General features: G+C 54.0%; 44 non-coding genes across 44 annotated transcripts; all 44 read left to right on the top strand.

The window, feature by feature from the left end:
• Positions 1-48: 48 nt before the first annotated feature.
• On the top strand, positions 49-120 carry Trnah-gug (transfer RNA histidin (anticodon GUG)). Its single transcript has one exon. It is a non-coding gene; the product is annotated as a tRNA-His (tRNA).
• Positions 121-710: 590 nt separating this feature from the next.
• On the top strand, positions 711-792 carry Trnal-uag (transfer RNA leucine (anticodon UAG)). The gene has a single exon. It is a non-coding gene; the product is annotated as a tRNA-Leu (tRNA).
• Positions 793-1236: 444 nt separating this feature from the next.
• Trnae-cuc (transfer RNA glutamic acid (anticodon CUC)) lies at positions 1237-1308 on the top strand. The gene has a single exon. It is a non-coding gene; the product is annotated as a tRNA-Glu (tRNA).
• Positions 1309-1682: 374 nt separating this feature from the next.
• Positions 1683-1754, top strand: Trnah-gug (transfer RNA histidin (anticodon GUG)). The gene has a single exon. It is a non-coding gene; the product is annotated as a tRNA-His (tRNA).
• A 590-nt stretch (positions 1755-2344) lies between these two features.
• Positions 2345-2426, top strand: Trnal-uag (transfer RNA leucine (anticodon UAG)). Its single transcript has one exon. It is a non-coding gene; the product is annotated as a tRNA-Leu (tRNA).
• A 444-nt stretch (positions 2427-2870) lies between these two features.
• Positions 2871-2942, top strand: Trnae-cuc (transfer RNA glutamic acid (anticodon CUC)). Its single transcript has one exon. It is a non-coding gene; the product is annotated as a tRNA-Glu (tRNA).
• A 374-nt stretch (positions 2943-3316) lies between these two features.
• On the top strand, positions 3317-3388 carry Trnah-gug (transfer RNA histidin (anticodon GUG)). The gene has a single exon. It is a non-coding gene; the product is annotated as a tRNA-His (tRNA).
• A 590-nt stretch (positions 3389-3978) lies between these two features.
• Trnal-uag (transfer RNA leucine (anticodon UAG)) lies at positions 3979-4060 on the top strand. The gene has a single exon. It is a non-coding gene; the product is annotated as a tRNA-Leu (tRNA).
• A 444-nt stretch (positions 4061-4504) lies between these two features.
• Trnae-cuc (transfer RNA glutamic acid (anticodon CUC)) lies at positions 4505-4576 on the top strand. Its single transcript has one exon. It is a non-coding gene; the product is annotated as a tRNA-Glu (tRNA).
• Positions 4577-4950: 374 nt separating this feature from the next.
• Trnah-gug (transfer RNA histidin (anticodon GUG)) lies at positions 4951-5022 on the top strand. The gene has a single exon. It is a non-coding gene; the product is annotated as a tRNA-His (tRNA).
• Positions 5023-5612: 590 nt separating this feature from the next.
• Trnal-uag (transfer RNA leucine (anticodon UAG)) lies at positions 5613-5694 on the top strand. Its single transcript has one exon. It is a non-coding gene; the product is annotated as a tRNA-Leu (tRNA).
• Positions 5695-6138: 444 nt separating this feature from the next.
• Trnae-cuc (transfer RNA glutamic acid (anticodon CUC)) lies at positions 6139-6210 on the top strand. The gene has a single exon. It is a non-coding gene; the product is annotated as a tRNA-Glu (tRNA).
• A 374-nt stretch (positions 6211-6584) lies between these two features.
• Trnah-gug (transfer RNA histidin (anticodon GUG)) lies at positions 6585-6656 on the top strand. Its single transcript has one exon. It is a non-coding gene; the product is annotated as a tRNA-His (tRNA).
• Positions 6657-7246: 590 nt separating this feature from the next.
• Positions 7247-7328, top strand: Trnal-uag (transfer RNA leucine (anticodon UAG)). Its single transcript has one exon. It is a non-coding gene; the product is annotated as a tRNA-Leu (tRNA).
• A 444-nt stretch (positions 7329-7772) lies between these two features.
• Trnae-cuc (transfer RNA glutamic acid (anticodon CUC)) lies at positions 7773-7844 on the top strand. The gene has a single exon. It is a non-coding gene; the product is annotated as a tRNA-Glu (tRNA).
• A 374-nt stretch (positions 7845-8218) lies between these two features.
• On the top strand, positions 8219-8290 carry Trnah-gug (transfer RNA histidin (anticodon GUG)). The gene has a single exon. It is a non-coding gene; the product is annotated as a tRNA-His (tRNA).
• Positions 8291-8880: 590 nt separating this feature from the next.
• On the top strand, positions 8881-8962 carry Trnal-uag (transfer RNA leucine (anticodon UAG)). The gene has a single exon. It is a non-coding gene; the product is annotated as a tRNA-Leu (tRNA).
• A 444-nt stretch (positions 8963-9406) lies between these two features.
• Trnae-cuc (transfer RNA glutamic acid (anticodon CUC)) lies at positions 9407-9478 on the top strand. The gene has a single exon. It is a non-coding gene; the product is annotated as a tRNA-Glu (tRNA).
• A 374-nt stretch (positions 9479-9852) lies between these two features.
• Trnah-gug (transfer RNA histidin (anticodon GUG)) lies at positions 9853-9924 on the top strand. The gene has a single exon. It is a non-coding gene; the product is annotated as a tRNA-His (tRNA).
• A 590-nt stretch (positions 9925-10514) lies between these two features.
• Trnal-uag (transfer RNA leucine (anticodon UAG)) lies at positions 10515-10596 on the top strand. The gene has a single exon. It is a non-coding gene; the product is annotated as a tRNA-Leu (tRNA).
• Positions 10597-11040: 444 nt separating this feature from the next.
• Positions 11041-11112, top strand: Trnae-cuc (transfer RNA glutamic acid (anticodon CUC)). The gene has a single exon. It is a non-coding gene; the product is annotated as a tRNA-Glu (tRNA).
• Positions 11113-11486: 374 nt separating this feature from the next.
• On the top strand, positions 11487-11558 carry Trnah-gug (transfer RNA histidin (anticodon GUG)). The gene has a single exon. It is a non-coding gene; the product is annotated as a tRNA-His (tRNA).
• A 590-nt stretch (positions 11559-12148) lies between these two features.
• On the top strand, positions 12149-12230 carry Trnal-uag (transfer RNA leucine (anticodon UAG)). Its single transcript has one exon. It is a non-coding gene; the product is annotated as a tRNA-Leu (tRNA).
• A 444-nt stretch (positions 12231-12674) lies between these two features.
• Positions 12675-12746, top strand: Trnae-cuc (transfer RNA glutamic acid (anticodon CUC)). Its single transcript has one exon. It is a non-coding gene; the product is annotated as a tRNA-Glu (tRNA).
• Positions 12747-13120: 374 nt separating this feature from the next.
• Trnah-gug (transfer RNA histidin (anticodon GUG)) lies at positions 13121-13192 on the top strand. Its single transcript has one exon. It is a non-coding gene; the product is annotated as a tRNA-His (tRNA).
• A 590-nt stretch (positions 13193-13782) lies between these two features.
• On the top strand, positions 13783-13864 carry Trnal-uag (transfer RNA leucine (anticodon UAG)). Its single transcript has one exon. It is a non-coding gene; the product is annotated as a tRNA-Leu (tRNA).
• A 444-nt stretch (positions 13865-14308) lies between these two features.
• On the top strand, positions 14309-14380 carry Trnae-cuc (transfer RNA glutamic acid (anticodon CUC)). The gene has a single exon. It is a non-coding gene; the product is annotated as a tRNA-Glu (tRNA).
• Positions 14381-14754: 374 nt separating this feature from the next.
• On the top strand, positions 14755-14826 carry Trnah-gug (transfer RNA histidin (anticodon GUG)). The gene has a single exon. It is a non-coding gene; the product is annotated as a tRNA-His (tRNA).
• A 590-nt stretch (positions 14827-15416) lies between these two features.
• Trnal-uag (transfer RNA leucine (anticodon UAG)) lies at positions 15417-15498 on the top strand. Its single transcript has one exon. It is a non-coding gene; the product is annotated as a tRNA-Leu (tRNA).
• Positions 15499-15942: 444 nt separating this feature from the next.
• Trnae-cuc (transfer RNA glutamic acid (anticodon CUC)) lies at positions 15943-16014 on the top strand. Its single transcript has one exon. It is a non-coding gene; the product is annotated as a tRNA-Glu (tRNA).
• A 374-nt stretch (positions 16015-16388) lies between these two features.
• Positions 16389-16460, top strand: Trnah-gug (transfer RNA histidin (anticodon GUG)). The gene has a single exon. It is a non-coding gene; the product is annotated as a tRNA-His (tRNA).
• Positions 16461-17050: 590 nt separating this feature from the next.
• Trnal-uag (transfer RNA leucine (anticodon UAG)) lies at positions 17051-17132 on the top strand. The gene has a single exon. It is a non-coding gene; the product is annotated as a tRNA-Leu (tRNA).
• Positions 17133-17576: 444 nt separating this feature from the next.
• Positions 17577-17648, top strand: Trnae-cuc (transfer RNA glutamic acid (anticodon CUC)). The gene has a single exon. It is a non-coding gene; the product is annotated as a tRNA-Glu (tRNA).
• Positions 17649-18022: 374 nt separating this feature from the next.
• Trnah-gug (transfer RNA histidin (anticodon GUG)) lies at positions 18023-18094 on the top strand. The gene has a single exon. It is a non-coding gene; the product is annotated as a tRNA-His (tRNA).
• A 590-nt stretch (positions 18095-18684) lies between these two features.
• Trnal-uag (transfer RNA leucine (anticodon UAG)) lies at positions 18685-18766 on the top strand. The gene has a single exon. It is a non-coding gene; the product is annotated as a tRNA-Leu (tRNA).
• Positions 18767-19210: 444 nt separating this feature from the next.
• Positions 19211-19282, top strand: Trnae-cuc (transfer RNA glutamic acid (anticodon CUC)). Its single transcript has one exon. It is a non-coding gene; the product is annotated as a tRNA-Glu (tRNA).
• A 374-nt stretch (positions 19283-19656) lies between these two features.
• On the top strand, positions 19657-19728 carry Trnah-gug (transfer RNA histidin (anticodon GUG)). The gene has a single exon. It is a non-coding gene; the product is annotated as a tRNA-His (tRNA).
• Positions 19729-20318: 590 nt separating this feature from the next.
• Positions 20319-20400, top strand: Trnal-uag (transfer RNA leucine (anticodon UAG)). The gene has a single exon. It is a non-coding gene; the product is annotated as a tRNA-Leu (tRNA).
• A 444-nt stretch (positions 20401-20844) lies between these two features.
• On the top strand, positions 20845-20916 carry Trnae-cuc (transfer RNA glutamic acid (anticodon CUC)). Its single transcript has one exon. It is a non-coding gene; the product is annotated as a tRNA-Glu (tRNA).
• Positions 20917-21290: 374 nt separating this feature from the next.
• Positions 21291-21362, top strand: Trnah-gug (transfer RNA histidin (anticodon GUG)). Its single transcript has one exon. It is a non-coding gene; the product is annotated as a tRNA-His (tRNA).
• Positions 21363-21952: 590 nt separating this feature from the next.
• Trnal-uag (transfer RNA leucine (anticodon UAG)) lies at positions 21953-22034 on the top strand. Its single transcript has one exon. It is a non-coding gene; the product is annotated as a tRNA-Leu (tRNA).
• Positions 22035-22478: 444 nt separating this feature from the next.
• Positions 22479-22550, top strand: Trnae-cuc (transfer RNA glutamic acid (anticodon CUC)). Its single transcript has one exon. It is a non-coding gene; the product is annotated as a tRNA-Glu (tRNA).
• A 374-nt stretch (positions 22551-22924) lies between these two features.
• On the top strand, positions 22925-22996 carry Trnah-gug (transfer RNA histidin (anticodon GUG)). Its single transcript has one exon. It is a non-coding gene; the product is annotated as a tRNA-His (tRNA).
• A 590-nt stretch (positions 22997-23586) lies between these two features.
• Positions 23587-23668, top strand: Trnal-uag (transfer RNA leucine (anticodon UAG)). The gene has a single exon. It is a non-coding gene; the product is annotated as a tRNA-Leu (tRNA).
• The last annotated feature ends 259 nt before the right edge of the window (positions 23669-23927 follow it).

Below are 23927 nucleotides of genomic sequence, written 5' to 3' on the forward strand. Positions count from 1 at the left end.
GTATCGCCACTTGCACTCCAGCCAGCTGCCTCCGTGGGCGCGTGCGTGGCCGTGATCGTCTAGTGGTTAGGACATTGCGTTGTGGCCGCAATAACCCAGGTTCGAATCCTGGTCACGGCAATTTTGAAAGTTTTGCCTTGCTACCGTTGCAGTGACGATAGTGCACGAGTACTCGAAATCACAGTGCTTTCTTGATTTTTCACTCGTGTTCCGCAGTCCGCAGTTTGTACTACCACTTCATGGCCAACACGTAATGCCGGCGGCCGTGAGGCGCAGACGTCCGCTGCTCTCTGTAGTCGAAAAGGGCAGTTGTTTGAGGTGCGACGGATTGGATGAACAGCGGAGCAGGAAGCTGTGGCGTGCACCGTTTCTACAAATGCTAGGAACACTGGGGCCGAAGGTAGCGCAGGTAGCGTGGCCGAGCGATCTAAGGCGCTTGTTTTAGGCACCAGTCTCTTCGGACGCGTGCGTTCGAAACCTGGTCACGGCACGAAAACGTCTCTTGATGCTGTCGCCTTAACTACGACAGCTTCAGACAAGTGGCGCCGCTACCACACGGCGGGCACGGCATTTTCTTGTTGTGGATGGCCTAAAGAGACGCTTCCAATGGGAGAGCAGAGGAAATACATGTTACAGCGATTGCCGAGATATTTCCATTTCGAAGTGATCTTTGTAGTACAAAGGAAACGTATTGTCGTCGGCGCTATAACGGTAACGTGGCCGAGCGGTCTAAGGCGCTGGTTTTAGGCACCAGTCTCTTCGGAGGCGTGGGTTCGAATCCCACCGTTGCCAATTTTGACGTCTCATTTTTGTGCCGTTGCTGTGTGTTGTCGTGGGCTAGGACGCAGCTCCTGTGTCGCGCGTGTTGTGTAGGTAGAGTGGCCGAGCGGTCTAAGGCGCTGGTTTTAGGCACCAGTCACTTCGGAGGCGTGGGTTCCAACCCCACAGCTGCTAAACGTGTAATGTTTCCTGCGTCGAAGACAGCTGCACCCATTGCCCGCAAAGGAAACAGCACAACAAGGCGTGAGCGTCTGCTTCGTGAATTGTCGTAGAACAGTACGTGGAGCAACGACAGGATTTGTAGGCGCCTTTTGCTCTCGTCACTGCTGGCGTTCGTCTCCATGAAATGCGTCCAGAGGATGCCGTTCTATAACGTGAAAGAGTGTATTTCTTACAGTTGTCGTCAGTTAATCGTGGCTGGTTGCTGCGTTCGCAGGAAGAGCACTGGCGTCGTAATCCGGTGTAGTCTAGTGGCTAGGATACCTGGCTCTCACCCAGGAGGCCCGGGTTCGATTCCCGGTACCGGAAACGTGAGTTTTTGTTGCTCCTCTTATGCGACTTGTCCCGACTTTGCTCGACTGACGCTACGCTGACGCGTGCACAAAGCTGCGTTAAGTATGATTCGCGGCTACACCTGACGGCGAGAGAGATGCGGCGTCTATTCACTTGTTATCGAGCCACATACCCATAGTCAAGAGGCTTGGAGGACTGCAAGACACTGCCAGGGAGGTGAATGTAGCTAACCACTCTAGTTAGTGTCCTGACAGCGCAGGCACGTTCATTTACTCGTATACACGTGATGGAGACCGTGTCTGACACTGCTGTGGCGTCCACCTTGGCCTAGGCTTTGCTGTGTATCGCCACTTGCACTCCAGCCAGCTGCCTCCGTGGGCGCGTGCGTGGCCGTGATCGTCTAGTGGTTAGGACATTGCGTTGTGGCCGCAATAACCCAGGTTCGAATCCTGGTCACGGCAATTTTGAAAGTTTTGCCTTGCTACCGTTGCAGTGACGATAGTGCACGAGTACTCGAAATCACAGTGCTTTCTTGATTTTTCACTCGTGTTCCGCAGTCCGCAGTTTGTACTACCACTTCATGGCCAACACGTAATGCCGGCGGCCGTGAGGCGCAGACGTCCGCTGCTCTCTGTAGTCGAAAAGGGCAGTTGTTTGAGGTGCGACGGATTGGATGAACAGCGGAGCAGGAAGCTGTGGCGTGCACCGTTTCTACAAATGCTAGGAACACTGGGGCCGAAGGTAGCGCAGGTAGCGTGGCCGAGCGATCTAAGGCGCTTGTTTTAGGCACCAGTCTCTTCGGACGCGTGCGTTCGAAACCTGGTCACGGCACGAAAACGTCTCTTGATGCTGTCGCCTTAACTACGACAGCTTCAGACAAGTGGCGCCGCTACCACACGGCGGGCACGGCATTTTCTTGTTGTGGATGGCCTAAAGAGACGCTTCCAATGGGAGAGCAGAGGAAATACATGTTACAGCGATTGCCGAGATATTTCCATTTCGAAGTGATCTTTGTAGTACAAAGGAAACGTATTGTCGTCGGCGCTATAACGGTAACGTGGCCGAGCGGTCTAAGGCGCTGGTTTTAGGCACCAGTCTCTTCGGAGGCGTGGGTTCGAATCCCACCGTTGCCAATTTTGACGTCTCATTTTTGTGCCGTTGCTGTGTGTTGTCGTGGGCTAGGACGCAGCTCCTGTGTCGCGCGTGTTGTGTAGGTAGAGTGGCCGAGCGGTCTAAGGCGCTGGTTTTAGGCACCAGTCACTTCGGAGGCGTGGGTTCCAACCCCACAGCTGCTAAACGTGTAATGTTTCCTGCGTCGAAGACAGCTGCACCCATTGCCCGCAAAGGAAACAGCACAACAAGGCGTGAGCGTCTGCTTCGTGAATTGTCGTAGAACAGTACGTGGAGCAACGACAGGATTTGTAGGCGCCTTTTGCTCTCGTCACTGCTGGCGTTCGTCTCCATGAAATGCGTCCAGAGGATGCCGTTCTATAACGTGAAAGAGTGTATTTCTTACAGTTGTCGTCAGTTAATCGTGGCTGGTTGCTGCGTTCGCAGGAAGAGCACTGGCGTCGTAATCCGGTGTAGTCTAGTGGCTAGGATACCTGGCTCTCACCCAGGAGGCCCGGGTTCGATTCCCGGTACCGGAAACGTGAGTTTTTGTTGCTCCTCTTATGCGACTTGTCCCGACTTTGCTCGACTGACGCTACGCTGACGCGTGCACAAAGCTGCGTTAAGTATGATTCGCGGCTACACCTGACGGCGAGAGAGATGCGGCGTCTATTCACTTGTTATCGAGCCACATACCCATAGTCAAGAGGCTTGGAGGACTGCAAGACACTGCCAGGGAGGTGAATGTAGCTAACCACTCTAGTTAGTGTCCTGACAGCGCAGGCACGTTCATTTACTCGTATACACGTGATGGAGACCGTGTCTGACACTGCTGTGGCGTCCACCTTGGCCTAGGCTTTGCTGTGTATCGCCACTTGCACTCCAGCCAGCTGCCTCCGTGGGCGCGTGCGTGGCCGTGATCGTCTAGTGGTTAGGACATTGCGTTGTGGCCGCAATAACCCAGGTTCGAATCCTGGTCACGGCAATTTTGAAAGTTTTGCCTTGCTACCGTTGCAGTGACGATAGTGCACGAGTACTCGAAATCACAGTGCTTTCTTGATTTTTCACTCGTGTTCCGCAGTCCGCAGTTTGTACTACCACTTCATCGCCAACACATAATGCCGGCGGCCGTGAGGCGCAGACGTCCGCTGCTCTCTGTAGTCGAAAAGGGCAGTTGTTTGAGGTGCGACGGATTGGATGAACAGCGGAGCAGGAAGCTGTGGCGTGCACCGTTTCTACAAATGCTAGGAACACTGGGGCCGAAGGTAGCGCAGGTAGCGTGGCCGAGCGATCTAAGGCGCTTGTTTTAGGCACCAGTCTCTTCGGACGCGTGCGTTCGAAACCTGGTCACGGCACGAAAACGTCTCTTGATGCTGTCGCCTTAACTACGACAGCTTCAGACAAGTGGCGCCGCTACCACACGGCGGGCACGGCATTTTCTTGTTGTGGATGGCCTAAAGAGACGCTTCCAATGGGAGAGCAGAGGAAATACATGTTACAGCGATTGCCGAGATATTTCCATTTCGAAGTGATCTTTGTAGTACAAAGGAAACGTATTGTCGTCGGCGCTATAACGGTAACGTGGCCGAGCGGTCTAAGGCGCTGGTTTTAGGCACCAGTCTCTTCGGAGGCGTGGGTTCGAATCCCACCGTTGCCAATTTTGACGTCTCATTTTTGTGCCGTTGCTGTGTGTTGTCGTGGGCTAGGACGCAGCTCCTGTGTCGCGCGTGTTGTGTAGGTAGAGTGGCCGAGCGGTCTAAGGCGCTGGTTTTAGGCACCAGTCACTTCGGAGGCGTGGGTTCCAACCCCACAGCTGCTAAACGTGTAATGTTTCCTGCGTCGAAGACAGCTGCACCCATTGCCCGCAAAGGAAACAGCACAACAAGGCGTGAGCGTCTGCTTCGTGAATTGTCGTAGAACAGTACGTGGAGCAACGACAGGATTTGTAGGCGCCTTTTGCTCTCGTCACTGCTGGCGTTCGTCTCCATGAAATGCGTCCAGAGGATGCCGTTCTATAACGTGAAAGAGTGTATTTCTTACAGTTGTCGTCAGTTAATCGTGGCTGGTTGCTGCGTTCGCAGGAAGAGCACTGGCGTCGTAATCCGGTGTAGTCTAGTGGCTAGGATACCTGGCTCTCACCCAGGAGGCCCGGGTTCGATTCCCGGTACCGGAAACGTGAGTTTTTGTTGCTCCTCTTATGCGACTTGTCCCGACTTTGCTCGACTGACGCTACGCTGACGCGTGCACAAAGCTGCGTTAAGTATGATTCGCGGCTACACCTGACGGCGAGAGAGATGCGGCGTCTATTCACTTGTTATCGAGCCACATACCCATAGTCAAGAGGCTTGGAGGACTGCAAGACACTGCCAGGGAGGTGAATGTAGCTAACCACTCTAGTTAGTGTCCTGACAGCGCAGGCACGTTCATTTACTCGTATACACGTGATGGAGACCGTGTCTGACACTGCTGTGGCGTCCACCTTGGCCTAGGCTTTGCTGTGTATCGCCACTTGCACTCCAGCCAGCTGCCTCCGTGGGCGCGTGCGTGGCCGTGATCGTCTAGTGGTTAGGACATTGCGTTGTGGCCGCAATAACCCAGGTTCGAATCCTGGTCACGGCAATTTTGAAAGTTTTGCCTTGCTACCGTTGCAGTGACGATAGTGCACGAGTACTCGAAATCACAGTGCTTTCTTGATTTTTCACTCGTGTTCCGCAGTCCGCAGTTTGTACTACCACTTCATCGCCAACACGTAATGCCGGCGGCCGTGAGGCGCAGACGTCCGCTGCTCTCTGTAGTCGAAATGGGCAGTTGTTTGAGGTGCGACGGATTGGATGAACAGCGGAGCAGGAAGCTGTGGCGTGCACCGTTTCTACAAATGCTAGGAACACTGGGGCCGAAGGTAGCGCAGGTAGCGTGGCCGAGCGATCTAAGGCGCTTGTTTTAGGCACCAGTCTCTTCGGACGCGTGCGTTCGAAACCTGGTCACGGCACGAAAACGTCTCTTGATGCTGTCGCCTTAACTACGACAGCTTCAGACAAGTGGCGCCGCTACCACACGGCGGGCACGGCATTTTCTTGTTGTGGATGGCCTAAAGAGACGCTTCCAATGGGAGAGCAGAGGAAATACATGTTACAGCGATTGCCGAGATATTTCCATTTCGAAGTGATCTTTGTAGTACAAAGGAAACGTATTGTCGTCGGCGCTATAACGGTAACGTGGCCGAGCGGTCTAAGGCGCTGGTTTTAGGCACCAGTCTCTTCGGAGGCGTGGGTTCGAATCCCACCGTTGCCAATTTTGACGTCTCATTTTTGTGCCGTTGCTGTATGTTGTCGTGGGCTAGGACGCAGCTCCTGTGTCGCGCGTGTTGTGTAGGTAGAGTGGCCGAGCGGTCTAAGGCGCTGGTTTTAGGCACCAGTCACTTCGGAGGCGTGGGTTCCAACCCCACAGCTGCTAAACGTGTAATGTTTCCTGCGTCGAAGACAGCTGCACCCATTGCCCGCAAAGGAAACAGCACAACAAGGCGTGAGCGTCTGCTTCGTGAATTGTCGTAGAACAGTACGTGGAGCAACGACAGGATTTGTAGGCGCCTTTTGCTCTCGTCACTGCTGGCGTTCGTCTCCATGAAATGCGTCCAGAGGATGCCGTTCTATAACGTGAAAGAGTGTATTTCTTACAGTTGTCGTCAGTTAATCGTGGCTGGTTGCTGCGTTCGCAGGAAGAGCACTGGCGTCGTAATCCGGTGTAGTCTAGTGGCTAGGATACCTGGCTCTCACCCAGGAGGCCCGGGTTCGATTCCCGGTACCGGAAACGTGAGTTTTTGTTGCTCCTCTTATGCGACTTGTCCCGACTTTGCTCGACTGACGCTACGCTGACGCGTGCACAAAGCTGCGTTAAGTATGATTCGCGGCTACACCTGACGGCGAGAGAGATGCGGCGTCTATTCACTTGTTATCGAGCCACATACCCATAGTCAAGAGGCTTGGAGGACTGCAAGACACTGCCAGGGAGGTGAATGTAGCTAACCACTCTAGTTAGTGTCCTGACAGCGCAGGCACGTTCATTTACTCGTATACACGTGATGGAGACCGTGTCTGACACTGCTGTGGCGTCCACCTTGGCCTAGGCTTTGCTGTGTATCGCCACTTGCACTCCAGCCAGCTGCCTCCGTGGGCGAGTGCGTGGCCGTGATCGTCTAGTGGTTAGGACATTGCGTTGTGGCCGCAATAACCCAGGTTCGAATCCTGGTCACGGCAATTTTGAAAGTTTTGCCTTGCTACCGTTGCAGTGACGATAGTGCACGAGTACTCGAAATCACAGTGCTTTCTTGATTTTTCACTCGTGTTCCGCAGTCCGCAGTTTGTACTACCACTTCATCGCCAACACGTAATGCCGGCGGCCGTGAGGCGCAGACGTCCGCTGCTCTCTGTAGTCGAAAAGGGCAGTTGTTTGAGGTGCGACGGATTGGATGAACAGCGGAGCAGGAAGCTGTGGCGTGCACCGTTTCTACAAATGCTAGGAACACTGGGGCCGAAGGTAGCGCAGGTAGCGTGGCCGAGCGATCTAAGGCGCTTGTTTTAGGCACCAGTCTCTTCGGACGCGTGCGTTCGAAACCTGGTCACGGCACGAAAACGTCTCTTGATGCTGTCGCCTTAACTACGACAGCTTCAGACAAGTGGCGCCGCTACCACACGGCGGGCACGGCATTTTCTTGTTGTGGATGGCCTAAAGAGACGCTTCCAATGGGAGAGCAGAGGAAATACATGTTACAGCGATTGCCGAGATATTTCCATTTCGAAGTGATCTTTGTAGTACAAAGGAAACGTATTGTCGTCGGCGCTATAACGGTAACGTGGCCGAGCGGTCTAAGGCGCTGGTTTTAGGCACCAGTCTCTTCGGAGGCGTGGGTTCGAATCCCACCGTTGCCAATTTTGACGTCTCATTTTTGTGCCGTTGCTGTGTGTTGTCGTGGGCTAGGACTCAGCTCCTGTGTCGCGCGTGTTGTGTAGGTAGAGTGGCCGAGCGGTCTAAGGCGCTGGTTTTAGGCACCAGTCACTTCGGAGGCGTGGGTTCCAACCCCACAGCTGCTAAACGTGTAATGTTTCCTGCGTCGAAGACAGCTGCACCCATTGCCCGCAAAGGAAACAGCACAACAAGGCGTGAGCGTCTGCTTCGTGAATTGTCGTAGAACAGTACGTGGAGCAACGACAGGATTTGTAGGCGCCTTTTGCTCTCGTCACTGCTGGCGTTCGTCTCCATGAAATGCGTCCAGAGGATGCCGTTCTATAACGTGAAAGAGTGTATTTCTTACAGTTGTCGTCAGTTAATCGTGGCTGGTTGCTGCGTTCGCAGGAAGAGCACTGGCGTCGTAATCCGGTGTAGTCTAGTGGCTAGGATACCTGGCTCTCACCCAGGAGGCCCGGGTTCGATTCCCGGTACCGGAAACGTGAGTTTTTGTTGCTCCTCTTATGCGACTTGTCCCGACTTTGCTCGACTGACGCTACGCTGACGCGTGCACAAAGCTGCGTTAAGTATGATTCGCGGCTACACCTGACGGCGAGAGAGATGCGGCGTCTATTCACTTGTTATCGAGCCACATACCCATAGTCAAGAGGCTTGGAGGACTGCAAGACACTGCCAGGGAGGTGAATGTAGCTAACCACTCTAGTTAGTGTCCTGACAGCGCAGGCACGTTCATTTACTCGTATACACGTGATGGAGACCGTGTCTGACACTGCTGTGGCGTCCACCTTGGCCTAGGCTTTGCTGTGTATCGCCACTTGCACTCCAGCCAGCTGCCTCCGTGGGCGCGTGCGTGGCCGTGATCGTCTAGTGGTTAGGACATTGCGTTGTGGCCGCAATAACCCAGGTTCGAATCCTGGTCACGGCAATTTTGAAAGTTTTGCCTTGCTACCGTTGCAGTGACGATAGTGCACGAGTACTCGAAATCACAGTGCTTTCTTGATTTTTCACTCGTGTTCCGCAGTCCGCAGTTTGTACTACCACTTCATCGCCAACACGTAATGCCGGCGGCCGTGAGGCGCAGACGTCCGCTGCTCTCTGTAGTCGAAAAGGGCAGTTGTTTGAGGTGCGACGGATTGGATGAACAGCGGAGCAGGAAGCTGTGGCGTGCACCGTTTCTACAAATGCTAGGAACACTGGGGCCGAAGGTAGCGCAGGTAGCGTGGCCGAGCGATCTAAGGCGCTTGTTTTAGGCACCAGTCTCTTCGGACGCGTGCGTTCGAAACCTGGTCACGGCACGAAAACGTCTCTTGATGCTGTCGCCTTAACTACGACAGCTTCAGACAAGTGGCGCCGCTACCACACGGCGGGCACGGCATTTTCTTGTTGTGGATGGCCTAAAGAGACGCTTCCAATGGGAGAGCAGAGGAAATACATGTTACAGCGATTGCCGAGATATTTCCATTTCGAAGTGATCTTTGTAGTACAAAGGAAACGTATTGTCGTCGGCGCTATAACGGTAACGTGGCCGAGCGGTCTAAGGCGCTGGTTTTAGGCACCAGTCTCTTCGGAGGCGTGGGTTCGAATCCCACCGTTGCCAATTTTGACGTCTCATTTTTGTGCCGTTGCTGTGTGTTGTCGTGGGCTAGGACGCAGCTCCTGTGTCGCGCGTGTTGTGTAGGTAGAGTGGCCGAGCGGTCTAAGGCGCTGGTTTTAGGCACCAGTCACTTCGGAGGCGTGGGTTCCAACCCCACAGCTGCTAAACGTGTAATGTTTCCTGCGTCGAAGACAGCTGCACCCATTGCCCGCAAAGGAAACAGCACAACAAGGCGTGAGCGTCTGCTTCGTGAATTGTCGTAGAACAGTACGTGGAGCAACGACAGGATTTGTAGGCGCCTTTTGCTCTCGTCACTGCTGGCGTTCGTCTCCATGAAATGCGTCCAGAGGATGCCGTTCTATAACGTGAAAGAGTGTATTTCTTACAGTTGTCGTCAGTTAATCGTGGCTGGTTGCTGCGTTCGCAGGAAGAGCACTGGCGTCGTAATCCGGTGTAGTCTAGTGGCTAGGATACCTGGCTCTCACCCAGGAGGCCCGGGTTCGATTCCCGGTACCGGAAACGTGAGTTTTTGTTGCTCCTCTTATGCGACTTGTCCCGACTTTGCTCGACTGACGCTACGCTGACGCGTGCACAAAGCTGCGTTAAGTATGATTCGCGGCTACACCTGACGGCGAGAGAGATGCGGCGTCTATTCACTTGTTATCGAGCCACATACCCATAGTCAAGAGGCTTGGAGGACTGCAAGACACTGCCAGGGAGGTGAATGTAGCTAACCACTCTAGTTAGTGTCCTGACAGCGCAGGCACGTTCATTTACTCGTATACACGTGATGGAGACCGTGTCTGACACTGCTGTGGCGTCCACCTTGGCCTAGGCTTTGCTGTGTATCGCCACTTGCACTCCAGCCAGCTGCCTCCGTGGGCGCGTGCGTGGCCGTGATCGTCTAGTGGTTAGGACATTGCGTTGTGGCCGCAATAACCCAGGTTCGAATCCTGGTCACGGCAATTTTGAAAGTTTTGCCTTGCTACCGTTGCAGTGACGATAGTGCACGAGTACTCGAAATCACAGTGCTTTCTTGATTTTTCACTCGTGTTCCGCAGTCCGCAGTTTGTACTACCACTTCATCGCCAACACGTAATGCCGGCGGCCGTGAGGCGCAGACGTCCGCTGCTCTCTGTAGTCGAAATGGGCAGTTGTTTGAGGTGCGACGGATTGGATGAACAGCGGAGCAGGAAGCTGTGGCGTGCACCGTTTCTACAAATGCTAGGAACACTGGGGCCGAAGGTAGCGCAGGTAGCGTGGCCGAGCGATCTAAGGCGCTTGTTTTAGGCACCAGTCTCTTCGGACGCGTGCGTTCGAAACCTGGTCACGGCACGAAAACGTCTCTTGATGCTGTCGCCTTAACTACGACAGCTTCAGACAAGTGGCGCCGCTACCACACGGCGGGCACGGCATTTTCTTGTTGTGGATGGCCTAAAGAGACGCTTCCAATGGGAGAGCAGAGGAAATACATGTTACAGCGATTGCCGAGATATTTCCATTTCGAAGTGATCTTTGTAGTACAAAGGAAACGTATTGTCGTCGGCGCTATAACGGTAACGTGGCCGAGCGGTCTAAGGCGCTGGTTTTAGGCACCAGTCTCTTCGGAGGCGTGGGTTCGAATCCCACCGTTGCCAATTTTGACGTCTCATTTTTGTGCCGTTGCTGTGTGTTGTCGTGGGCTAGGACGCAGCTCCTGTGTCGCGCGTGTTGTGTAGGTAGAGTGGCCGAGCGGTCTAAGGCGCTGGTTTTAGGCACCAGTCACTTCGGAGGCGTGGGTTCCAACCCCACAGCTGCTAAACGTGTAATGTTTCCTGCGTCGAAGACAGCTGCACCCATTGCCCGCAAAGGAAACAGCACAACAAGGCGTGAGCGTCTGCTTCGTGAATTGTCGTAGAACAGTACGTGGAGCAACGACAGGATTTGTAGGCGCCTTTTGCTCTCGTCACTGCTGGCGTTCGTCTCCATGAAATGCGTCCAGAGGATGCCGTTCTATAACGTGAAAGAGTGTATTTCTTACAGTTGTCGTCAGTTAATCGTGGCTGGTTGCTGCGTTCGCAGGAAGAGCACTGGCGTCGTAATCCGGTGTAGTCTAGTGGCTAGGATACCTGGCTCTCACCCAGGAGGCCCGGGTTCGATTCCCGGTACCGGAAACGTGAGTTTTTGTTGCTCCTCTTATGCGACTTGTCCCGACTTTGCTCGACTGACGCTACGCTGACGCGTGCACAAAGCTGCGTTAAGTATGATTCGCGGCTACACCTGACGGCGAGAGAGATGCGGCGTCTATTCACTTGTTATCGAGCCACATACCCATAGTCAAGAGGCTTGGAGGACTGCAAGACACTGCCAGGGAGGTGAATGTAGCTAACCACTCTAGTTAGTGTCCTGACAGCGCAGGCACGTTCATTTACTCGTATACACGTGATGGAGACCGTGTCTGACACTGCTGTGGCGTCCACCTTGGCCTAGGCTTTGCTGTGTATCGCCACTTGCACTCCAGCCAGCTGCCTCCGTGGGCGCGTGCGTGGCCGTGATCGTCTAGTGGTTAGGACATTGCGTTGTGGCCGCAATAACCCAGGTTCGAATCCTGGTCACGGCAATTTTGAAAGTTTTGCCTTGCTACCGTTGCAGTGACGATAGTGCACGAGTACTCGAAATCACAGTGCTTTCTTGATTTTTCACTCGTGTTCCGCAGTCCGCAGTTTGTACTACCACTTCATCGCCAACACGTAATGCCGGCGGCCGTGAGGCGCAGACGTCCTCTGCTCTCTGTAGTCGAAAAGGGCAGTTGTTTGAGGTGCGACGGATTGGATGAACAGCGGAGCAGGAAGCTGTGGCGTGCACCGTTTCTACAAATGCTAGGAACACTGGGGCCGAAGGTAGCGCAGGTAGCGTGGCCGAGCGATCTAAGGCGCTTGTTTTAGGCACCAGTCTCTTCGGACGCGTGCGTTCGAAACCTGGTCACGGCACGAAAACGTCTCTTGATGCTGTCGCCTTAACTACGACAGCTTCAGACAAGTGGCGCCGCTACCACACGGCGGGCACGGCATTTTCTTGTTGTGGATGGCCTAAAGAGACGCTTCCAATGGGAGAGCAGAGGAAATACATGTTACAGCGATTGCCGAGATATTTCCATTTCGAAGTGATCTTTGTAGTACAAAGGAAACGTATTGTCGTCGGCGCTATAACGGTAACGTGGCCGAGCGGTCTAAGGCGCTGGTTTTAGGCACCAGTCTCTTCGGAGGCGTGGGTTCGAATCCCACCGTTGCCAATTTTGACGTCTCATTTTTGTGCCGTTGCTGTGTGTTGTCGTGGGCTAGGACGCAGCTCCTGTGTCGCGCGTGTTGTGTAGGTAGAGTGGCCGAGCGGTCTAAGGCGCTGGTTTTAGGCACCAGTCACTTCGGAGGCGTGGGTTCCAACCCCACAGCTGCTAAACGTGTAATGTTTCCTGCGTCGAAGACAGCTGCACCCATTGCCCGCAAAGGAAACAGCACAACAAGGCGTGAGCGTCTGCTTCGTGAATTGTCGTAGAACAGTACGTGGAGCAACGACAGGATTTGTAGGCGCCTTTTGCTCTCGTCACTGCTGGCGTTCGTCTCCATGAAATGCGTCCAGAGGATGCCGTTCTATAACGTGAAAGAGTGTATTTCTTACAGTTGTCGTCAGTTAATCGTGGCTGGTTGCTGCGTTCGCAGGAAGAGCACTGGCGTCGTAATCCGGTGTAGTCTAGTGGCTAGGATACCTGGCTCTCACCCAGGAGGCCCGGGTTCGATTCCCGGTACCGGAAACGTGAGTTTTTGTTGCTCCTCTTATGCGACTTGTCCCGACTTTGCTCGACTGACGCTACGCTGACGCGTGCACAAAGCTGCGTTAAGTATGATTCGCGGCTACACCTGACGGCGAGAGAGATGCGGCGTCTATTCACTTGTTATCGAGCCACATACCCATAGTCAAGAGGCTTGGAGGACTGCAAGACACTGCCAGGGAGGTGAATGTAGCTAACCACTCTAGTTAGTGTCCTGACAGCGCAGGCACGTTCATTTACTCGTATACACGTGATGGAGACCGTGTCTGACACTGCTGTGGCGTCCACCTTGGCCTAGGCTTTGCTGTGTATCGCCACTTGCACTCCAGCCAGCTGCCTCCGTGGGCGCGTGCGTGGCCGTGATCGTCTAGTGGTTAGGACATTGCGTTGTGGCCGCAATAACCCAGGTTCGAATCCTGGTCACGGCAATTTTGAAAGTTTTGCCTTGCTACCGTTGCAGTGACGATAGTGCACGAGTACTCGAAATCACAGTGCTTTCTTGATTTTTCACTCGTGTTCCGCAGTCCGCAGTTTGTACTACCACTTCATCGCCAACACGTAATGCCGGCGGCCGTGAGGCGCAGACGTCCGCTGCTCTCTGTAGTCGAAAAGGGCAGTTGTTTGAGGTGCGACGGATTGGATGAACAGCGGAGCAGGAAGCTGTGGCGTGCACCGTTTCTACAAATGCTAGGAACACTGGGGCCGAAGGTAGCGCAGGTAGCGTGGCCGAGCGATCTAAGGCGCTTGTTTTAGGCACCAGTCTCTTCGGACGCGTGCGTTCGAAACCTGGTCACGGCACGAAAACGTCTCTTGATGCTGTCGCCTTAACTACGACAGCTTCAGACAAGTGGCGCCGCTACCACACGGCGGGCACGGCATTTTCTTGTTGTGGATGGCCTAAAGAGACGCTTCCAATGGGAGAGCAGAGGAAATACATGTTACAGCGATTGCCGAGATATTTCCATTTCGAAGTGATCTTTGTAGTACAAAGGAAACGTATTGTCGTCGGCGCTATAACGGTAACGTGGCCGAGCGGTCTAAGGCGCTGGTTTTAGGCACCAGTCTCTTCGGAGGCGTGGGTTCGAATCCCACCGTTGCCAATTTTGACGTCTCATTTTTGTGCCGTTGCTGTGTGTTGTCGTGGGCTAGGACGCAGCTCCTGTGTCGCGCGTGTTGTGTAGGTAGAGTGGCCGAGCGGTCTAAGGCGCTGGTTTTAGGCACCAGTCACTTCGGAGGCGTGGGTTCCAACCCCACAGCTGCTAAACGTGTAATGTTTCCTGCGTCGAAGACAGCTGCACCCATTGCCCGCAAAGGAAACAGCACAACAAGGCGTGAGCGTCTGCTTCGTGAATTGTCGTAGAACAGTACGTGGAGCAACGACAGGATTTGTAGGCGCCTTTTGCTCTCGTCACTGCTGGCGTTCGTCTCCATGAAATGCGTCCAGAGGATGCCGTTCTATAACGTGAAAGAGTGTATTTCTTACAGTTGTCGTCAGTTAATCGTGGCTGGTTGCTGCGTTCGCAGGAAGAGCACTGGCGTCGTAATCCGGTGTAGTCTAGTGGCTAGGATACCTGGCTCTCACCCAGGAGGCCCGGGTTCGATTCCCGGTACCGGAAACGTGAGTTTTTGTTGCTCCTCTTATGCGACTTGTCCCGACTTTGCTCGACTGACGCTACGCTGACGCGTGAACAAAGCTGCGTTAAGTATGATTCGCGGCTACACCTGACGGCGAGAGAGATGCGGCGTCTATTCACTTGTTATCGAGCCACATACCCATAGTCAAGAGGCTTGGAGGACTGCAAGACACTGCCAGGGAGGTGAATGTAGCTAACCACTCTAGTTAGTGTCCTGACAGCGCAGGCACGTTCATTTACTCGTATACACGTGATGGAGACCGTGTCTGACACTGCTGTGGCGTCCACCTTGGCCTAGGCTTTGCTGTGTATCGCCACTTGCACTCCAGCCAGCTGCCTCCGTGGGCGAGTGCGTGGCCGTGATCGTCTAGTGGTTAGGACATTGCGTTGTGGCCGCAATAACCCAGGTTCGAATCCTGGTCACGGCAATTTTGAAAGTTTTGCCTTGCTACCGTTGCAGTGACGATAGTGCACGAGTACTCGAAATCACAGTGCTTTCTTGATTTTTCACTCGTGTTCCGCAGTCCGCAGTTTGTACTACCACTTCATCGCCAACACGTAATGCCGGCGGCCGTGAGGCGCAGACGTCCGCTGCTCTCTGTAGTCGAAAAGGGCAGTTGTTTGAGGTGCGACGGATTGGATGAACAGCGGAGCAGGAAGCTGTGGCGTGCACCGTTTCTACAAATGCTAGGAACACTGGGGCCGAAGGTAGCGCAGGTAGCGTGGCCGAGCGATCTAAGGCGCTTGTTTTAGGCACCAGTCTCTTCAGACGCGTGCGTTCGAAACCTGGTCACGGCACGAAAACGTCTCTTGATGCTGTCGCCTTAACTACGACAGCTTCAGACAAGTGGCGCCGCTACCACACGGCGGGCACGGCATTTTCTTGTTGTGGATGGCCTAAAGAGACGCTTCCAATGGGAGAGCAGAGGAAATACATGTTACAGCGATTGCCGAGATATTTCCATTTCGAAGTGATCTTTGTAGTACAAAGGAAACGTATTGTCGTCGGCGCTATAACGGTAACGTGGCCGAGCGGTCTAAGGCGCTGGTTTTAGGCACCAGTCTCTTCGGAGGCGTGGGTTCGAATCCCACCGTTGCCAATTTTGACGTCTCATTTTTGTGCCGTTGCTGTGTGTTGTCGTGGGCTAGGACGCAGCTCCTGTGTCGCGCGTGTTGTGTAGGTAGAGTGGCCGAGCGGTCTAAGGCGCTGGTTTTAGGCACCAGTCACTTCGGAGGCGTGGGTTCCAACCCCACAGCTGCTAAACGTGTAATGTTTCCTGCGTCGAAGACAGCTGCACCCATTGCCCGCAAAGGAAACAGCACAACAAGGCGTGAGCGTCTGCTTCGTGAATTGTCGTAGAACAGTACGTGGAGCAACGACAGGATTTGTAGGCGCCTTTTGCTCTCGTCACTGCTGGCGTTCGTCTCCATGAAATGCGTCCACAGGATGCCGTTCTATAACGTGAAAGAGTGTATTTCTTACAGTTGTCGTCAGTTAATCGTGGCTGGTTGCTGCGTTCGCAGGAAGAGCACTGGCGTCGTTATCCGGTGTAGTCTAGTGGCTAGGATACCTGGCTCTCACCCAGGAGGCCCGGGTTCGATTCCCGGTACCGGAAACGTGAGTTTTTGTTGCTCCTCTAATGCGACTTGTCTCGACTTTGCTCGACTGACGCTACGCTGACGCGTGCACAAAGCTGCGTTAAGTATGATTCGCGGCTGCACCTGACGGCGAGAGAGATGCGGCGTCTATTCACTTGTTATCGAGCCACATACCCATAGTCAAGAGGCTTGGAGGACTGCAAGACACTGCCAGGGAGGTGAATGTAGCTAACCACTCTAGTTAGTGTCCTGACAGCGCAGGCACGTTCATTTACTCGTATACACGTGATGGAGACCGTGTCTGACACTGCTGTGGCGTCCACCTTGGCCTAGGCTTTGCTGTGTATCGCCACTTGCACTCCAGCCAGCTGCCTCCGTGGGCGCGTGCGTGGCCGTGATCGTCTAGTGGTTAGGACATTGCGTTGTGGCCGCAATAACCCAGGTTCGAATCCTGGTCACGGCAATTTTGAAAGTTTTGCCTTGCTACCGTTGCAGTGACGATAGTGCACGAGTACTCGAAATCACAGTGCTTTCTTGATTTTTCACTCGTGTTCCGCAGTCCGCAGTTTGTACTACCACTTCATCGCCAACACGTAATGCCGGCGGCCGTGAGGCGCAGACGTCCGCTGCTCTCTGTAGTCGAAAAGGGCAGTTGTTTGAGGTGCGACGGATTGGATGAACAGCGGAGCAGGAAGCTGTGGCGTGCACCGTTTCTACAAATGCTAGGAACACTGGGGCCGAAGGTAGCGCAGGTAGCGTGGCCGAGCGATCTAAGGCGCTTGTTTTAGGCACCAGTCTCTTCGGACGCGTGCGTTCGAAACCTGGTCACGGCACGAAAACGTCTCTTGATGCTGTCGCCTTAACTACGACAGCTTCAGACAAGTGGCGCCGCTACCACACGGCGGGCACGGCATTTTCTTGTTGTGGATGGCCTAAAGAGACGCTTCCAATGGGAGAGCAGAGGAAATACATGTTACAGCGATTGCCGAGATATTTCCATTTCGAAGTGATCTTTGTAGTACAAAGGAAACGTATTGTCGTCGGCGCTATAACGGTAACGTGGCCGAGCGGTCTAAGGCGCTGGTTTTAGGCACCAGTCTCTTCGGAGGCGTGGGTTCGAATCCCACCGTTGCCAATTTTGACGTCTCATTTTTGTGCCGTTGCTGTGTGTTGTCGTGGGCTAGGACGCAGCTCCTGTGTCGCGCGTGTTGTGTAGGTAGAGTGGCCGAGCGGTCTAAGGCGCTGGTTTTAGGCACCAGTCACTTCGGAGGCGTGGGTTCCAACCCCACAGCTGCTAAACGTGTAATGTTTCCTGCGTCGAAGACAGCTGCACCCATTGCCCGCAAAGGAAACAGCACAACAAGGCGTGAGCGTCTGCTTCGTGAATTGTCGTAGAACAGTACGTGGAGCAACGACAGGATTTGTAGGCGCCTTTTGCTCTCGTCACTGCTGGCGTTCGTCTCCATGAAATGCGTCCAGAGGATGCCGTTCTATAACGTGAAAGAGTGTATTTCTTACAGTTGTCGTCAGTTAATCGTGGCTGGTTGCTGCGTTCGCAGGAAGAGCACTGGCGTCGTAATCCGGTGTAGTCTAGTGGCTAGGATACCTGGCTCTCACCCAGGAGGCCCGGGTTCGATTCCCGGTACCGGAAACGTGAGTTTTTGTTGCTCCTCTTATGCGACTTGTCCCGACTTTGCTCGACTGACGCTACGCTGACGCGTGCACAAAGCTGCGTTAAGTATGATTCGCGGCTACACCTGACGGCGAGAGAGATGCGGCGTCTATTCACTTGTTATCGAGCCACATACCCATAGTCAAGAGGCTTGGAGGACTGCAAGACACTGCCAGGGAGGTGAATGTAGCTAACCACTCTAGTTAGTGTCCTGACAGCGCAGGCACGTTCATTTACTCGTATACACGTGATGGAGACCGTGTCTGACACTGCTGTGGCGTCCACCTTGGCCTAGGCTTTGCTGTGTATCGCCACTTGCACTCCAGCCAGCTGCCTCCGTGGGCGAGTGCGTGGCCGTGATCGTCTAGTGGTTAGGACATTGCGTTGTGGCCGCAATAACCCAGGTTCGAATCCTGGTCACGGCAATTTTGAAAGTTTTGCCTTGCTACCGTTGCAGTGACGATAGTGCACGAGTACTCGAAATCACAGTGCTTTCTTGATTTTTCACTCGTGTTCCGCAGTCCGCAGTTTGTACTACCACTTCATCGCCAACACGTAATGCCGGCGGCCGTGAGGCGCAGACGTCCGCTGCTCTCTGTAGTCGAAAAGGGCAGTTGTTTGAGGTGCGACGGATTGGATGAACAGCGGAGCAGGAAGCTGTGGCGTGCACCGTTTCTACAAATGCTAGGAACACTGGGGCCGAAGGTAGCGCAGGTAGCGTGGCCGAGCGATCTAAGGCGCTTGTTTTAGGCACCAGTCTCTTCAGACGCGTGCGTTCGAAACCTGGTCACGGCACGAAAACGTCTCTTGATGCTGTCGCCTTAACTACGACAGCTTCAGACAAGTGGCGCCGCTACCACACGGCGGGCACGGCATTTTCTTGTTGTGGATGGCCTAAAGAGACGCTTCCAATGGGAGAGCAGAGGAAATACATGTTACAGCGATTGCCGAGATATTTCCATTTCGAAGTGATCTTTGTAGTACAAAGGAAACGTATTGTCGTCGGCGCTATAACGGTAACGTGGCCGAGCGGTCTAAGGCGCTGGTTTTAGGCACCAGTCTCTTCGGAGGCGTGGGTTCGAATCCCACCGTTGCCAATTTTGACGTCTCATTTTTGTGCCGTTGCTGTGTGTTGTCGTGGGCTAGGACGCAGCTCCTGTGTCGCGCGTGTTGTGTAGGTAGAGTGGCCGAGCGGTCTAAGGCGCTGGTTTTAGGCACCAGTCACTTCGGAGGCGTGGGTTCCAACCCCACAGCTGCTAAACGTGTAATGTTTCCTGCGTCGAAGACAGCTGCACCCATTGCCCGCAAAGGAAACAGCACAACAAGGCGTGAGCGTCTGCTTCGTGAATTGTCGTAGAACAGTACGTGGAGCAACGACAGGATTTGTAGGCGCCTTTTGCTCTCGTCACTGCTGGCGTTCGTCTCCATGAAATGCGTCCACAGGATGCCGTTCTATAACGTGAAAGAGTGTATTTCTTACAGTTGTCGTCAGTTAATCGTGGCTGGTTGCTGCGTTCGCAGGAAGAGCACTGGCGTCGTTATCCGGTGTAGTCTAGTGGCTAGGATACCTGGCTCTCACCCAGGAGGCCCGGGTTCGATTCCCGGTACCGGAAACGTGAGTTTTTGTTGCTCCTCTAATGCGACTTGTCTCGACTTTGCTCGACTGACGCTACGCTGACGCGTGCACAAAGCTGCGTTAAGTATGATTCGCGGCTGCACCTGACGGCGAGAGAGATGCGGCGTCTATTCACTTGTTATCGAGCCACATACCCATAGTCAAGAGGCTTGGAGGACTGCAAGACACTGCCAGGGAGGTGAATGTAGCTAACCACTCTAGTTAGTGTCCTGACAGCGCAGGCACGTTCATTTACTCGTATACACGTGATGGAGACCGTGTCTGACACTGCTGTGGCGTCCACCTTGGCCTAGGCTTTGCTGTGTATCGCCACTTGCACTCCAGCCAGCTGCCTCCGTGGGCGCGTGCGTGGCCGTGATCGTCTAGTGGTTAGGACATTGCGTTGTGGCCGCAATAACCCAGGTTCGAATCCTGGTCACGGCAATTTTGAAAGTTTTGCCTTGCTACCGTTGCAGTGACGATAGTGCACGAGTACTCGAAATCACAGTGCTTTCTTGATTTTTCACTCGTGTTCCGCAGTCCGCAGTTTGTACTACCACTTCATCGCCAACACGTAATGCCGGCGGCCGTGAGGCGCAGACGTCCGCTGCTCTCTGTAGTCGAAAAGGGCAGTTGTTTGAGGTGCGACGGATTGGATGAACAGCGGAGCAGGAAGCTGTGGCGTGCACCGTTTCTACAAATGCTAGGAACACTGGGGCCGAAGGTAGCGCAGGTAGCGTGGCCGAGCGATCTAAGGCGCTTGTTTTAGGCACCAGTCTCTTCGGACGCGTGCGTTCGAAACCTGGTCACGGCACGAAAACGTCTCTTGATGCTGTCGCCTTAACTACGACAGCTTCAGACAAGTGGCGCCGCTACCACACGGCGGGCACGGCATTTTCTTGTTGTGGATGGCCTAAAGAGACGCTTCCAATGGGAGAGCAGAGGAAATACATGTTACAGCGATTGCCGAGATATTTCCATTTCGAAGTGATCTTTGTAGTACAAAGGAAACGTATTGTCGTCGGCGCTATAACGGTAACGTGGCCGAGCGGTCTAAGGCGCTGGTTTTAGGCACCAGTCTCTTCGGAGGCGTGGGTTCGAATCCCACCGTTGCCAATTTTGACGTCTCATTTTTGTGCCGTTGCTGTGTGTTGTCGTGGGCTAGGACGCAGCTCCTGTGTCGCGCGTGTTGTGTAGGTAGAGTGGCCGAGCGGTCTAAGGCGCTGGTTTTAGGCACCAGTCACTTCGGAGGCGTGGGTTCCAACCCCACAGCTGCTAAACGTGTAATGTTTCCTGCGTCGAAGACAGCTGCACCCATTGCCCGCAAAGGAAACAGCACAACAAGGCGTGAGCGTCTGCTTCGTGAATTGTCGTAGAACAGTACGTGGAGCAACGACAGGATTTGTAGGCGCCTTTTGCTCTCGTCACTGCTGGCGTTCGTCTCCATGAAATGCGTCCAGAGGATGCCGTTCGATAACGTGAAAGAGTGTATTTCTTACAGTTGTCGTCAGTTAATCGTGGCTGGTTGCTGCGTTCGCAGGAAGAGCACTGGCGTCGTAATCCGGTGTAGTCTAGTGGCTAGGATACCTGGCTCTCACCCAGGAGGCCCGGGTTCGATTCCCGGTACTGGAAACGTGAGTTTTTGTTGCTCCTCTTATGCGACTTGTCCCGACTTTGCTCGACTGACGCTACGCTGACGCGTGCACAAAGCTGCGTTAAGTATGATTCGCGGCTGCACCTGACGGCGAGAGAGATGCGGCGTCTATTCACTTGTTATCGAGCCACATACCCATAGTCAAGAGGCTTGGAGGACTGCAAGACACTGCCAGGGAGGTGAATGTAGCTAACCACTCTAGTTAGTGTCCTGACAGCGCAGGCACGTTCATTTACTCGTATACACGTGATGGAGACCGTGTCTGACACTGCTGTGGCGTCCACCTTGGCCTAGGCTTTGCTGTGTATCGCCACTTGCACTCCAGCCAGCTGCCTCCGTGGGCGCGTGCGTGGCCGTGATCGTCTAGTGGTTAGGACATTGCGTTGTGGCCGCAATAACCCAGGTTCGAATCCTGGTCACGGCAATTTTGAAAGTTTTGCCTTGCTACCGTTGCAGTGACGATAGTGCACGAGTACTCGAAATCACAGTGCTTTCTTGATTTTTCACTCGTGTTCCGCAGTCCGCAGTTTGTACTACCACTTCATCGCCAACACGTAATGCCGGCGGCCGTGAGGCGCAGACGTCCGCTGCTCTCTGTAGTCGAAAAGGGCAGTTGTTTGAGGTGCGACGGATTGGATGAACAGCGGAGCAGGAAGCTGTGGCGTGCACCGTTTCTACAAATGCTAGGAACACTGGGGCCGAAGGTAGCGCAGGTAGCGTGGCCGAGCGATCTAAGGCGCTTGTTTTAGGCACCAGTCTCTTCGGACGCGTGCGTTCGAAACCTGGTCACGGCACGAAAACGTCTCTTGATGCTGTCGCCTTAACTACGACAGCTTCAGACAAGTGGCGCCGCTACCACACGGCGGGCACGGCATTTTCTTGTTGTGGATGGCCTAAAGAGACGCTTCCAATGGGAGAGCAGAGGAAATACATGTTACAGCGATTGCCGAGATATTTCCATTTCGAAGTGATCTTTGTAGTACAAAGGAAACGTATTGTCGTCGGCGCTATAACGGTAACGTGGCCGAGCGGTCTAAGGCGCTGGTTTTAGGCACCAGTCTCTTCGGAGGCGTGGGTTCGAATCCCACCGTTGCCAATTTTGACGTCTCATTTTTGTGCCGTTGCTGTGTGTTGTCGTGGGCTAGGACGCAGCTCCTGTGTCGCGCGTGTTGTGTAGGTAGAGTGGCCGAGCGGTCTAAGGCGCTGGTTTTAGGCACCAGTCACTTCGGAGGCGTGGGTTCCAACCCCACAGCTGCTAAACGTGTAATGTTTCCTGCGTCGAAGACAGCTGCACCCATTGCCCGCAAAGGAAACAGCACAACAAGGCGTGAGCGTCTGCTTCGTGAATTGTCGTAGAACAGTACGTGGAGCAACGACAGGATTTGTAGGCGCCTTTTGCTCTCGTCACTGCTGGCGTTCGTCTCCATGAAATGCGTCCAGAGGATGCCGTTCTATAACGTGAAAGAGTGTATTTCTTACAGTTGTCGTCAGTTAATCGTGGCTGGTTGCTGCGTTCGCAGGAAGAGCACTGGCGTCGTAATCCGGTGTAGTCTAGTGGCTAGGATACCTGGCTCTCACCCAGGAGGCCCGGGTTCGATTCCCGGTACCGGAAACGTGAGTTTTTGTTGCTCCTCTTATGCGACTTGTCCCGACTTTGCTCGACTGACGCTACGCTGACGCGTGCACAAAGCTGCGTTAAGTATGATTCGCGGCTACACCTGACGGCGAGAGAGATGCGGCGTCTATTCACTTGTTATCGAGCCACATACCCATAGTCAAGAGGCTTGGAGGACTGCAAGACACTGCCAGGGAGGTGAATGTAGCTAACCACTCTAGTTAGTGTCCTGACAGCGCAGGCACGTTCATTTACTCGTATACACGTGATGGAGACCGTGTCTGACACTGCTGTGGCGTCCACCTTGGCCTAGGCTTTGCTGTGTATCGCCACTTGCACTCCAGCCAGCTGCCTCCGTGGGCGAGTGCGTGGCCGTGATCGTCTAGTGGTTAGGACATTGCGTTGTGGCCGCAATAACCCAGGTTCGAATCCTGGTCACGGCAATTTTGAAAGTTTTGCCTTGCTACCGTTGCAGTGACGATAGTGCACGAGTACTCGAAATCACAGTGCTTTCTTGATTTTTCACTCGTGTTCCGCAGTCCGCAGTTTGTACTACCACTTCATCGCCAACACGTAATGCCGGCGGCCGTGAGGCGCAGACGTCCGCTGCTCTCTGTAGTCGAAAAGGGCAGTTGTTTGAGGTGCGACGGATTGGATGAACAGCGGAGCAGGAAGCTGTGGCGTGCACCGTTTCTACAAATGCTAGGAACACTGGGGCCGAAGGTAGCGCAGGTAGCGTGGCCGAGCGATCTAAGGCGCTTGTTTTAGGCACCAGTCTCTTCAGACGCGTGCGTTCGAAACCTGGTCACGGCACGAAAACGTCTCTTGATGCTGTCGCCTTAACTACGACAGCTTCAGACAAGTGGCGCCGCTACCACACGGCGGGCACGGCATTTTCTTGTTGTGGATGGCCTAAAGAGACGCTTCCAATGGGAGAGCAGAGGAAATACATGTTACAGCGATTGCCGAGATATTTCCATTTCGAAGTGATCTTTGTAGTACAAAGGAAACGTATTGTCGTCGGCGCTATAACGGTAACGTGGCCGAGCGGTCTAAGGCGCTGGTTTTAGGCACCAGTCTCTTCGGAGGCGTGGGTTCGAATCCCACCGTTGCCAATTTTGACGTCTCATTTTTGTGCCGTTGCTGTGTGTTGTCGTGGGCTAGGACGCAGCTCCTGTGTCGCGCGTGTTGTGTAGGTAGAGTGGCCGAGCGGTCTAAGGCGCTGGTTTTAGGCACCAGTCACTTCGGAGGCGTGGGTTCCAACCCCACAGCTGCTAAACGTGTAATGTTTCCTGCGTCGAAGACAGCTGCACCCATTGCCCGCAAAGGAAACAGCACAACAAGGCGTGAGCGTCTGCTTCGTGAATTGTCGTA

This window comes from Schistocerca gregaria, chromosome 3 (genome assembly GCF_023897955.1).
Source record: "Schistocerca gregaria isolate iqSchGreg1 chromosome 3, iqSchGreg1.2, whole genome shotgun sequence".
Lineage (NCBI taxonomy): Eukaryota > Metazoa > Arthropoda > Insecta > Orthoptera > Acrididae > Schistocerca > Schistocerca gregaria.